Genomic DNA, 12,183 nt, shown 5'->3' on the forward strand with positions numbered 1-12,183 from the left:
GGAAAGCTAGTGAGCTGTGTGCTGTAGTTACACAGAGATCAAGCTCAGCTGTAGAACTCTTCTTGTCAAGTGTAACTCGTTCTCACGCAACCCAGTTTTGTGGGTGAAAAATCTTTTCTCTTGAAGTATTGCATGAATGTTGTTAAGGGTGAGTTGACGACATCTATATTTGGCCCTCTTACAGTACGCTGATGATTTCAGAAAGGAGTGAGGAGAAGTGTGTGCATCAGTCTTGTTATAAAGGCAGTTTAAAATATCAGATTTTCCAACCCAGAAAACCAGCAAAAGAAGTAACAACAAAATATTTAATAGAATGTGTCTAGCATTCCTTAGGATCGTCTCTGTTAATCAACTAGAAACTGAAGAGTAATCATTTGAGATTTATACAGCAAAATTATGAAATACAGAAGTAATTTTTTAGGACAATGGGTAATGAAAAGAAAAGCCAGCATTTGGTAAGTACTAACCAAGTAAGTAGCACTTCCAAAGAAATGAATCAAACCTCATAAGCTAACAAATACCTGCAGATATAATCTCTATGCAATGTTTAAAATAAATTCACCTTAGTAGAACTTGCATATGGATCTTCAAAAATATTTGTTTGTAGGCAATTGATTGAGATTGAAGCTGTATACCCCTTATCTGATACTACTTAAGGCTGCAAGTTGAAGTTGATGTGTCTCTCATAATCTTGGGTGTTAGCATCTTTATTCTAAAAATTTTTGGGAAGATTCTTGAAACATGTTGATGTAAGAATGCATTTGACACAATTAAAAAGCACTGCCTAATATTTGCTGATGAAAAAAAAAGAACAACAGACACGAATTTTCATAGAAAAGCAGAAAATTGTGGTAATAGAACAGGATCAAATAGTTGTTTCAATATCTCAGTGCATTTTCAAATGGAGTTTTAATGAAGGAGCACATTAGTGAAGTGAGCATGATTGTGGCTCGAGATTTTTGATAGCTGTGAGGTTTTGGCTGTTTCTGGACTTGATTGTATTCTTGCTGTGCTCAGTAAATTTATTTTGTCATTCCAGAGCCAAGGGGTGGTGGAGAACCTATTTGTTAAAAATGATTATGGAGAATCAGAAATGACTACTACTCATTACTGAACTCTTAGAGATTAGTCAGCATGCTGCTGTCTTTGACCTTGAAATGCAGACATAGGACTGTGTAGGAGTCAGGGAGAAGTATATCATGAGTTGACTGACATCCACCTACTCCTGTAGTTACGTTTTATATGCACATTCTGTCTTTGTTTGGAAATCAATCTTTCTAGGTGCCTGCCTCCTTAAAATGCAGTTAAATTGCCCTGCAGGAAGGAGATATGCGATGAGAGCAAACAGGACACTTGCACACAGCAGACAGGAAACAGAAAAATATCCATGCCAGCTATTGGTAGCTTACTGAACACTTAATGACTGATTGTGATATTGAATATGTAAATTAAGGCAGACATATTTAGGGTCAGGAGAGAGGAATGACAATGGGATGATTAAAAGCCCCATGCTATGGTTGGGAAGGAAAGATATTCTGCTCCCTATTACAGGTATGGCTGAGAGAACATGTATAAGGAGCCCAAATGAAGAAAGAATTATGCTGTGGTTTTTGAAGAGGAATGAGGCATGATATGAATATAACGAGAAAAAATGTAAGAACTGTTCCCCTTGGACTAACATATATGATATTGGTCTGTGAATGAAATAAACAATGTGGAGTGTTGGTAGCCTCATTACATTCTATAGATATGCAGTATTCAAGTGACAAGACACACTGGAAGAAAATGAACTTTTAATTTTCTGGTCTATGTACTGTTACTATTTACATAAATGCTACTGGTTCTCATTAGAATTTAGATGTATTTCCTATGGTGATCTGAATTTACTATGTTGGTCTGTAAGTTTTTTGAATGTGACTTACTGTAAAATCAAATTCAGTTTAGCTGTTTTCAAGTATCGCAACAGGTACTTTCCAATAAGATGTTGGAAATCATATTGGTTCTGTGCTAGTAGCTGGATTTATGTTACAGAATATTAAGCAAATTACGTCTTTTATTACATGACACATCCATTACACAAGACATCTGTGTTCAATATCATTTAATTAAGGTTAATTGGATCATGGCTAGCTTTCACCTTTCTGCGGAGCAGATCTGAGCCTCCTCTATTCTATGGGAGAACAGCCCTAATGGTAGATCTTAGGTGCAAGTTCACAAAGGCGATGTGGCTTCTGAGGAGCATGTCACTGGGATAGCCGCACCATGTTTTCAACAAATTGGCCATTTGTATGGAGCAGGCTTGATTTCATCCTCTGCTAAGCACTGATGATATAGACATCACCTCCAGAACAACCGGGAAGTCAGGTGAGATGGAAGAGTGGAAGAGTGCCTCTACTCCATCCTGTAGGTCATGGTGATTCCTAAGCTTTATGCAGTTTGTGGATAAATACTGGAGTCTATTCCCAAGAAAGCTCTCTGCACGTTTGCCAGGCAGATGGTGATAGCTACAGCCAGAGTAATGATTCCAGTTAGGATATTTCCACAGGTGTTTGTGAGAATGCAAAAAATGTTGTACTTTTCACAATCTTTTTCTATTACCCAGTAAAAATTGCCTTGACTGATTGCAGGGTGAGAACAGAAATATCTCTTTCAAAGGTTTTAAAGGCTGAACTGCCATATTATTCTAGCAAATAACATATCACGGAGAAATTTCAGGTCTGACCTAGGATGAGGAACACCTGTATTTTGATGGTATATTTTGAAGCAATTTATCATTTTTTAAAAAAATATTGATGCTTGTGATGGGCTATCCGTTGCTAACACATTGCTGCATATCTAACATTTCCAGGATTTTCACTGCTACATTTTGTGGCACCAGTGGGACTGCACATATTCTGAGGCATGCATTTAATTAATTAGTCTTTATCCATTCTATTTGGGGACAGACAGAGGAACTTAATATATTATTACTAACTAATGAGCAAATTCTACTTCCTGATGATTAAATTTTCAGAGGTAATTTGAAATATAGATTGTATGTCCTTCAAAAGGAGGCACCATCAGATGAACTTCATTAATTAATGAACATCATTGAGAACATGGCATAGGTATGCAGGTGCTGGAATAGAAAGACTGTTATTTGAAGTTGTTTCTTATTGTTTCAAAGGAAAATGACCCAGAGGTTATTTTCTCTGATATGTTAGCTCCATTTATAACTCACAATATGATCTGTGAGGAACGTGTCTTAACCTTAATGTGTGTTAGCACTTCTACAGTGAATAGTTAACCTGATCATGCTAGCTGATCTTGCCTCAAGTTAATGCAGGTTATTAGCTCTTAAGCAATCATTCTATACTGTCGCTGTGGACTGTCTCTCTGTTGGTCCTGCAAGATATTAATCATTTCCTGTAATTCTCCCCTTCCCCATACAACAGAAAAGACAAGTTGTTTCCCCCACAATCCATTCTTGGAAAAGAAAACATTGTGGCTTAGTTTATTGCAGCAGAGAAGGTTATGTGTTTACCCCTTTACAAGTCTTAGTTGCCAGAGGCAACCAGAGGTAGTGCCTAGTTTTGGCTTAGCTGAGTGCTATTCTGCAGTGCAAAAAAATGCAGTGAAGAAAAGCATTGTGCTTCCTCTCCTGTCTGAAGGAGTAATCAAAATTTCTGTCTTTCCATCCTTCTTTCAATCCTCACAGGGGTGGTAGAGGAGTCAGGAATGTGGTCTCTGTGTTTGGAGGAGCCCAGTGGCTGATGCAGAGGAGGTGCCTTGCAGAGGCTGAGGCATGAAATCAGCACAAAGAAAGGGCTAAGCTTTACATCACAAAACATCATCTCAGATATTCGATCCCCATCGTATTTCAATTTCAGGGACTAGGACCTCCAAATTGGCACTGAAAAGAAGATCGCATTATGAAAGTCTTGCCTGCTTCATTGATTTGCAAGGACTCAGCTTATACAGCATTAGGCCCATCTCTGGGGAAGGAGCCTCAGGACTGGGAAAGCTTTCCCCTTCCTCCTGAATCCCACTTCATGACAGGAGACCTCTTCAGCTGAATGGGAAATTAGTGCTGCTGATTAATCAATCGTCTGTGCACTGCTGTTGGAAGTTGAATTGTTAGGGACAGGAATGAGTATAAACAGAGTTGACAGGCTTGGAATTAGAAGATGTAAGTTTTAGTCCTGGTTCTTCCCTGGTTCTTCCCTTATTTACCTTCCCTAAGGTAAATAAATCCATTGAGAATAAACACAAAGTATCTATCTATTCAAATATGCCCAGTTTAGTGACAGTGACATTCTCATGGAGGTTACAGAGGTCACATTGACAGAAAAGGCCAGCACTGAGTGTGTGTACACTCAGAAAAGGAAAGGTGAATGTCATGATGTGACGTAGAGGTTTTTAGGCTCTAGAAAAGATTGCTTATTAAAGCAGTTATTGGAACACTTCAGGAGAATTAACCTAATCCAAGACCAAGATTACAATGTTACTACTAAATAGTTACTATACTGTAATCATCATGATACGCTCAGATTTAGACCTTTCCCCATATAATGTAGAACTACTTAAAAATCAAGAACCTATTTTCAGGAGATGAAAAGAAACAGCCAAAATCTTACATGGAGATCACATAGATATACTATTTTGAATCTCAGAGTAAATGTATTTCACCTACTGAAAAAGAAAATTTTGAAAAGTATTCCAAGTCAATCTTTGAACACCAGAGTAAGTGGTTTTACTGGGAGTTAAGAAAAAAAATGAACTTTCATATTCAAAAGGAAAAAGAGCATAAACAATTTAAATGTAAAATTAATGAGGCAGGACCAATAAGGAAAAATGACATTGGGGAACAATATTCTAAACACATATAAATTAAAAATACACCTATTTATCAAATGTATTAGGAAGCCTGTCAGAAAGAGTTGGAGGCCAATGGATGATCATGGCTTAATGGCAGTTCTCATAGGGCAAAAATGCAGAAATATTAAACCAATTCTTTTCAGTGAGTATCACTACGAAGACGATACTGAAATCAGAAGGCTGTGTGTTACATGGATCAGAGTTTACAACAGAACTGTCTCAAAGAAAGTTGTCAGAAGAATAAGATTGAGAAGACTGAGATTGAGGGAATACAGATAAATCACCTCAACTGGGTGCAATTTACCTGGGAGCCCTCAGGAAACAGAAATAGGAAATGGAAAGTTTTCAGCTATGCTATGGAGCCTAATGATTAAATCAGTTGGTACTAAAAGAGAGTAAAATAGCAAATATAAATGCAAGATTTAAGAATTATTTAAGAGGGAATTTGGACAGTTCAAGACTTTCTGTGTCCATTTACTAATGTGCCAACCTAGGGTTAATAGACGCAACCTTACAAGTCTATTAAAGTTCTTTGCTCATCATTAAATATACAGAAAAGTGATCCAGTTGACACACTGCCAAAAAGCTTTTTGTCAAGGGCTTTTGCTAAAGGCTCTTGGAAAAATTAAGTTGAGGTAGGATAGTGGAGAAGGTCTTCTGCGTACTAATAACTGTTTAAAAGATGAGAAATGTAGAGTAGCAGTAAATGGTCAGATTTCACAAGGAAGGAGAATAACCATGCAAGTCTGTAAGCATCTGTGCTGAGGTCTGTGCTGTCAAATATACTAATATATAATAATACATTACATTATTAAAGCATGTGTGTACATGTGTAAAATACATGTAAGTATACTAATACATACATTTTAATATACAGATGGCAACATGACAGGAAGTCTGTACTTAGTATCTACAAATGCGAAGTAAAGCCTGCAGGAAAATCTACCCTAGCTATACGCCTATAGTGAGAAGATCTAAATCAGTATTACATTACCATGTAAGACAGAGAGCCTGGAGTCGCTGGAGATTGAACCAATGTGTTTACAGAACAATACAGTTAAAAACATCAGACAGAACATTAGGAACTATTAGGAAAAAGAAGTGTTGTTACTGTTTTGCCTTCTATGTCACTGTGAATAATCATAATTCATTTTCACGGTGGATACATTTGTGGAGATTTGAGTTTCCACTTTAAGAAAGGTATAATGTAATTGAAAAAGCATTATCACTCTCTCGATAGATAGATAGATAGATAGATAGATGGATAGATACAATGTGCTGTTCTTATAAAAGGTGGAAAGTATGGTTTAGGTATAGAGCATCTCTTATACAAGACAGTAAATATCCAGGTGTGCTCCAGGTAGGAAGAGAGGGCAGAGAGAACAGAGATGCAGCCAGGCAGCAGATTGCTTCCTGCTCTGGTCTGACTGTAAGGCTGTACCTGCACAGAGCATTCCCTTTCATGGCCCTGCTTCTGTATCACATTTCAGATCGGATGTTGAGAAAGTTGTTAGCAGTGCTGTCTCAAAACAGGTAAGTCCTATCTGGAATCCTCTCTCTCCTTAGTGAGCCATTCCAGCTTGCTTTGTACCTGAGTGGGATGCAACAGAAACGCACTGATTTACTCAGGAGCAGAAAGTGTCCTACCTAAACTGAGGTTCAGACTGTCAAGGCACGCACTGCACTGTGTCATGAGCTGTTGGTGGACTCAGCCTGGTCTGATAGCCCATTTGTCATAAGAAACATGCAGTCTTACAAAGGACACCCTGCAGATACAGAGACAGATGTAATTTACATAAGTATTTGTTGGCTAATTGTTGGCTAATGATAAATACATTCAGGAAGAAACCACTTGCTTTATGTTCAGATTGTTACTAACCATTCACTCATCTCTTGCTAGAGACAGGAAAACTTAGAAATCCTCTGCAATATCTAGTTTGCAAAATGAAATACATAAAAAAGGGTTAATTGGAAAGATGATGAAGCCACTACGTTATTATCATTTAAACATTATGATCTTAGAAAGGCAGATATCTGAGAGGAAATTCTGGTGTTTGGCATGAAATACAGTGTTTTAATGACATTAGTACTCAGTATTCGTTTCCAAAACTTTAGAATATTGCAATTTTGCATCATGTTATATTACTTAATACAATAAGCATCATTTTTTTTTCCATTAGAAAGAGGTTTTAAACAGACTCAGAGAGGAAATGACTGTACAAGCCACTAGATCTGTCTGAAACCAGGTACGCCTATTTCTGGTCTCTTGTTTCCATAAAAAAATGGATTGACAGCTTTGGGGTTTTCAAAGGATATGTGGTACATATAAATGTCAGAAAAATAAATTCAAGCTTTGCTTTTTTTTTTTTTGTGATGAACAGTTCAGTGTAAGGTTTTTATGGTTCTAAATAAAATTTATAATTTAATGTGCTTGATACTTTAAATGAGGCCATGAGGGCACTATAACCAAAAAGAGGGTAAAAAATGGAAAAAAAAAAAAAAGAAAAGAGTATCTTCATCCCTCTTGAATAAGTACAATTGCTGTATGTTTAACAAAAGGTTTCCTCAGTAAGATGGGGCTATGAGGCTATTTGGTAGAAATGTTTAGCTGATTTCTAATACTTATTGTAACTTATGCTAAGGCTGAGTCGTTCCATTAATACAAGAATTTATTTTTTCTGACTGACGAGTGTGGAAAGACAAGGACACTGAACCTGAATGCTGCTAATGGAAGAGCAGAAATCATCTTAGAAAGCATAGTAATATGTAGAGTTAAACAAAAACCAAGATAACAAGTTCTTGTCTTAACGCATTAGTAATCTTTGGGAAGTGATTTTTCTCTTTCTGATCTACCACCCCCAACTGTTTTCCAGCAGAGATGTGGACTCCAAGCTGACGGTGAAAGTCTGACTGAAAACAGATTTAATCTTGGTTGGTTTTTTTTTTTTTCCTTTTTCCTTATATGTCAGGGATTCCTTTGAAGTGGAATATGGATTTGTGATAGACAACTCAATTGATGTATTTATTCACACTTGTTAATGTGAAGTAGGATTACATTCAGAACCGGGACTGTTTAGTTTGGAGAAGAGGAGGCTCAGGGGAGATCTTATCACCCTCTACAAGTCCTGAAAGGAGGTTGTGGTGAGGTGGGGGTCAGCCTCTTCTCCCAGGTAACAGAGATAGGATGAAAGGGAATAGCCTCAAATTGCTCCAGGGGATGTTCAAGTTGGATATTAGGAAATATTCCTTCTCTGAAGGAGTAGTGAGGCATTGGAACAGGCTGCCCAGTGTGGAGTCACTGTCCCTAGAAATGTTCAAGAGCCATGGAGATGTGGCACTGAGGGACGTAGTTAGTGGACAATATTCGTGGTAAGTGGACAGATGGTTGAGATGATCTTAGTGGTCTTTTCCAACCTTAATGATTCTCTGATTCTGAATTAGATGGATGGCTGTTTGTGGAACTTCTTGGCAAGTGAGGAGAGAGACTCCAGTCTGGAGAGCCCACTCAGTGAGGGAGGCAGCAGGCAAGAGGACAAGAGCCCATGAATAAGTTCCTCCAGAGACACCTGCACTGTAGATAACAGACAGCTCTCAGCAGTATCAAAAAGGATATTTTGAGGGGGCTGGGGGGCTGTGCAGTGCTTGGAGCAGCTCAGAATCGGTGTGTTTTCTGAAAATAGTCCTAGAAATGGTGATACCATGGACAAGGAGAGATTGGATTATCAACTTTCATTTGCACTTGTGAATGATATTCTTTTTACGTTGAAAAGTTAACTCTTATTTGTGCTGTAACAAAATGTAGCACTGTGGCTTTTTAATTTTTTAATTATTATTATTGATTTATTTTGTTGGTTCCTTCCTTCTTTCCTTCTTTCTTTCTTTGGCTGGCTTGCTTGCTTGCTTGCTTGCTTGATGAAAAATCCTTAAATACGTTTTTGGGGGCTCTTTTTAAGGAAATGATCTAAGTGGATAGACCTCAAAATTCCAACTAACTTGGAGGTCCTTCACATACTCATCTTTGCATACAACAAATGACTGCTTTAGCTGTCATTACTGACTATGTTTTATACTTGACACATGGATCTGATTCATAGTTTTAACTAATAAGTGAATACTAGAAAAATGACAAGCAATGTTATGATTTCTAGTCTCCTCCCTTTTTGAGGAAATGTTTGCTCTGAGCATCTCCTTAACAGAGACAACTCACAGTGCATTCTGTGAATGAACGCACAGAGGCCTCTTATTTTCTTCTTTGACTTTCCGTGTATCAAAGAAAGGAAGTTTTGGACAGGATAATGATAATGATGAGACACAGCTGTGCTTCTTGTAGACCAAGAGTCAAAAAACAAATCCCTGTATGTAAAACTCAAAAAGGTTAGTGGGAAAAATCAATTAACTAAGTTCATATTTATAAACAGAAATGTTCCATGGAGCAAAACTGACTGTGGACCATCTGCTTGTAAATTTTGGACAAAATTCAGTATTGCCTAGCGTTCCTAAACCTAGGCCCTCTGAGAGTTCACTTACAAAAGCAAATAAAATCACTTTTCAGTGTACAACATTCTCTCCTTTCTAAGTTATTTGTAGGTGGAAATATTTCCATGAAGATTTCTCCCCATGTGTCAAAATGAGCTCCAGTGTCATCCATAATAAAGTTCATGATGAAACCATTTTTGGCATGCTGTATGTATATTACTTCTGTAAGGCAAAGCTTAATTCTAATAAATTTGTTGTAAAGAACTGCTGGTAGCTCTTCCATCAGAGTTATGCATAATGGAGAAGCCTCTACAGTACCTTTTATTTGGCTACAGGACCAAGAGCCATGTAACATGTTCTGTAAGCCTATGATAGGCACAAGCCAAGTCAGAAACTGTAGCGTTAAGGGGAAGTATTGTCTAAGAACTTCCTAAAAGCTGACACCAATGAACTAAAATGATGTTTGCTATCCTGTCTTGCGTAACATTGACTGATTCAGTAGTTGATACTAGACTTGTGCAAGTGGTTCAGTGTAGTTTTAACATGTAAATTGGAGGGAGTTTTGAGTTTGAATATGAAACAGCTTACAGTTATATCAGGGTTGAGCTGACTATGATAATAACTGAGTGTTTTTGGAATTTTCTGTCTCTTCTTTTCAAGAGTACCACTGTTATAAAAAGCACATTTGTACCCTGTTTGTTACTTGATACTTTACCCTTTGCATGAAGTATCACAGTCAAAGCTGGGGGCAATGTTGAGGGCTGGACTACTTTTCACCTCCTTGAAATTTCATGGAGATTATGGTTCAGGGGCATGTTGAATAATCACTCAAATTCATAGGCAATTGGCCAACCACAAGGAGACCATATACTGTCAAGCTACAGAGATTCTGAAGTGCTGTATTCATTTCTACAAGCAGCTACTTGACTATATATTTAATAAGCCTTCAAAATGGCTTGAGGTGAAGGATTTGGGAGTGTCAGTTGATAAAAGATTCAACATGAGCCAGCAATGTGCAATTGCTGCCCAGAAGGCCAGCAGTATCCTGGGCTGCATCAAGAGAAGTGTGACCAGCAGGTCGAGGGATGTGATTCTGCCCCTCTGCTCTGCTCTCATGAGACCCTACCTGGAGTACTGCATCCAGTTCTGGGGCCCCCAACACAAGAAGGACGTGGAGTTGTTGGAGCAGGTCCAGAGGAGGGCCACGAAGATGATCAGAGGAGCAGGATGAGGGCAGGCTGAGGGAGCTCGTGGTCTTCAGCCTGGAGAAGAGAAGGCTCTGTGGGGACCATATAGCGGCCTTCCAGTACCTGAAGGGGCCTATGGGAAATCTGGGGAGGGACTTTTTATAAGGGCAGGTAGTGACAGGATGGGGAGAAATGGTTTTAAAATGGAAGAGGGAAGATTTAGACTAGGTATTAGGAAGAAATTCTTAACTGTGAGGGCGGTGACACACTAGAACAGGTCACCCAGAGAGGTTGTGGATGCCGCCTCCCTGGAAGCATTCAAGGCCAGGCTGGATGGGGCTGTGAGCAACCTGATCTAGAGAGAGGTGTCCCTGCCTACAGCAGTGGTGGTTGGGACTAGATTATCATAAAGGTCCCTTCCAACCCAAACCATTCAATGATTCTAAAATGATGTTATTATTATCGTTGTGGTTACTTGTGGACACCACACAGTGTGCAACTTTGTGTCAGGCAGCTGCTAAAGAGCAATATAACTGTTTCAGAAAGATTACACCCTGGAGGTACATCTAATGGCATTGTAACATATTATATCTCATAAAAATAATGCAGGCAAAACCAAAATAAAAGCAAACAGAGCAGGATGGGATTATTTAGAGAATGTTCCACAGAACAAGGGCTCACACAATGGCAAGCTTTCCCAACGCAAGCTTTAATACTGCAAGCAATCTCCCGCGGGGAGCAGAGTGAGGAATAGCAACGCTGAGACTGGCAAAGGGTGAGAGTCTCCCTGGTGCTCTGCAGGATCAAGCCTCAGGCTTGTAACAGTGCTGCAAGCTGCAGTGTCTCAGATCACTGCTGGGGACAACTGTCACGTTGCTATACAGGGTGCCCCTGCTGGGAGGTGGGGTGGAGGGGATGAAATCCTTCCCTATAGTAAGCTTATCTGACATCAGCAATTATCAGCTCCCCACTGTCTGTGAAGCATTTCCTCTATTTCAGCATCCAGGATGGTGTTTTCCCGGCTTGCTGCAGTGCAATGATTAGATTGCTCTCTCTAGCCAGCTAGTGCTGTGATGCTGCAGGCTGAATGATAACTAGGGCAGACAGAAAGGGTTGTTCCTAAAGTGCTCCTGGGAGCATCACTCATTTATTTTTTCATTTCTTCCCCAAACTGCTTGCTGACAGGAGGCCTGCAATGGTTGCAGCACCAACAGCCATTCTAGGTCATAGTGCTTTAGCCCTCATGCTAACATCATTCTAAAATATTCAGATTTATGAATTCAATTACAGGAACTTACAGTCTGTTTAGCTTTGTCGTTGTTATTATTTATTCCTGTCTCAGTTTAGCTGCACTTCAACCATTCTCAGAATAATTAGGAACGTTCCTTTTGTTAATGTTTAGGCTGAATACAATTACAACAGGACTACCACAGAAGTCTTTCATTCTGTCCTTACTCCATCTGACAGCTCTGTGTGGGAGCATATGGGCTCTCATGTGTTTCCGAATTCTTACTTCTTTGACGCTTTTACTGCCTTATATAACCTTTTTCTTTATTCTTTAACCAAATAATTCTGACACTGAACAGTAAAGAAGACAGCTTTATCTAATTGTCAGCTTAACATTATAAATCAGACAATACCAGAAACAAGATAAGAAACTTTA

The 12,183-nt window shown here is 38.8% G+C and overlaps 1 long non-coding RNA gene across 2 annotated transcripts; it reads left to right on the top strand.

Annotated features, from left to right (window-relative positions):
* Positions 1,306 to 9,558, top strand: LOC110392727. 2 transcript variants are annotated; one of them, XR_002434590.1, is made up of 4 exons: positions 1,306 to 1,653; positions 7,038 to 7,103; positions 7,734 to 7,788; positions 8,299 to 9,558. It is a non-coding gene; the product is annotated as an uncharacterized LOC110392727 (long non-coding RNA). The 2 variants fall into 2 exon arrangements; XR_002434589.1 differs by lacking the exon at positions 1,306 to 1,653 and adding an exon at positions 2,162 to 2,364.

Source organism: Numida meleagris, chromosome 1 (genome assembly GCF_002078875.1).
Source record: "Numida meleagris isolate 19003 breed g44 Domestic line chromosome 1, NumMel1.0, whole genome shotgun sequence".
NCBI lineage: Eukaryota > Metazoa > Chordata > Aves > Galliformes > Numididae > Numida > Numida meleagris.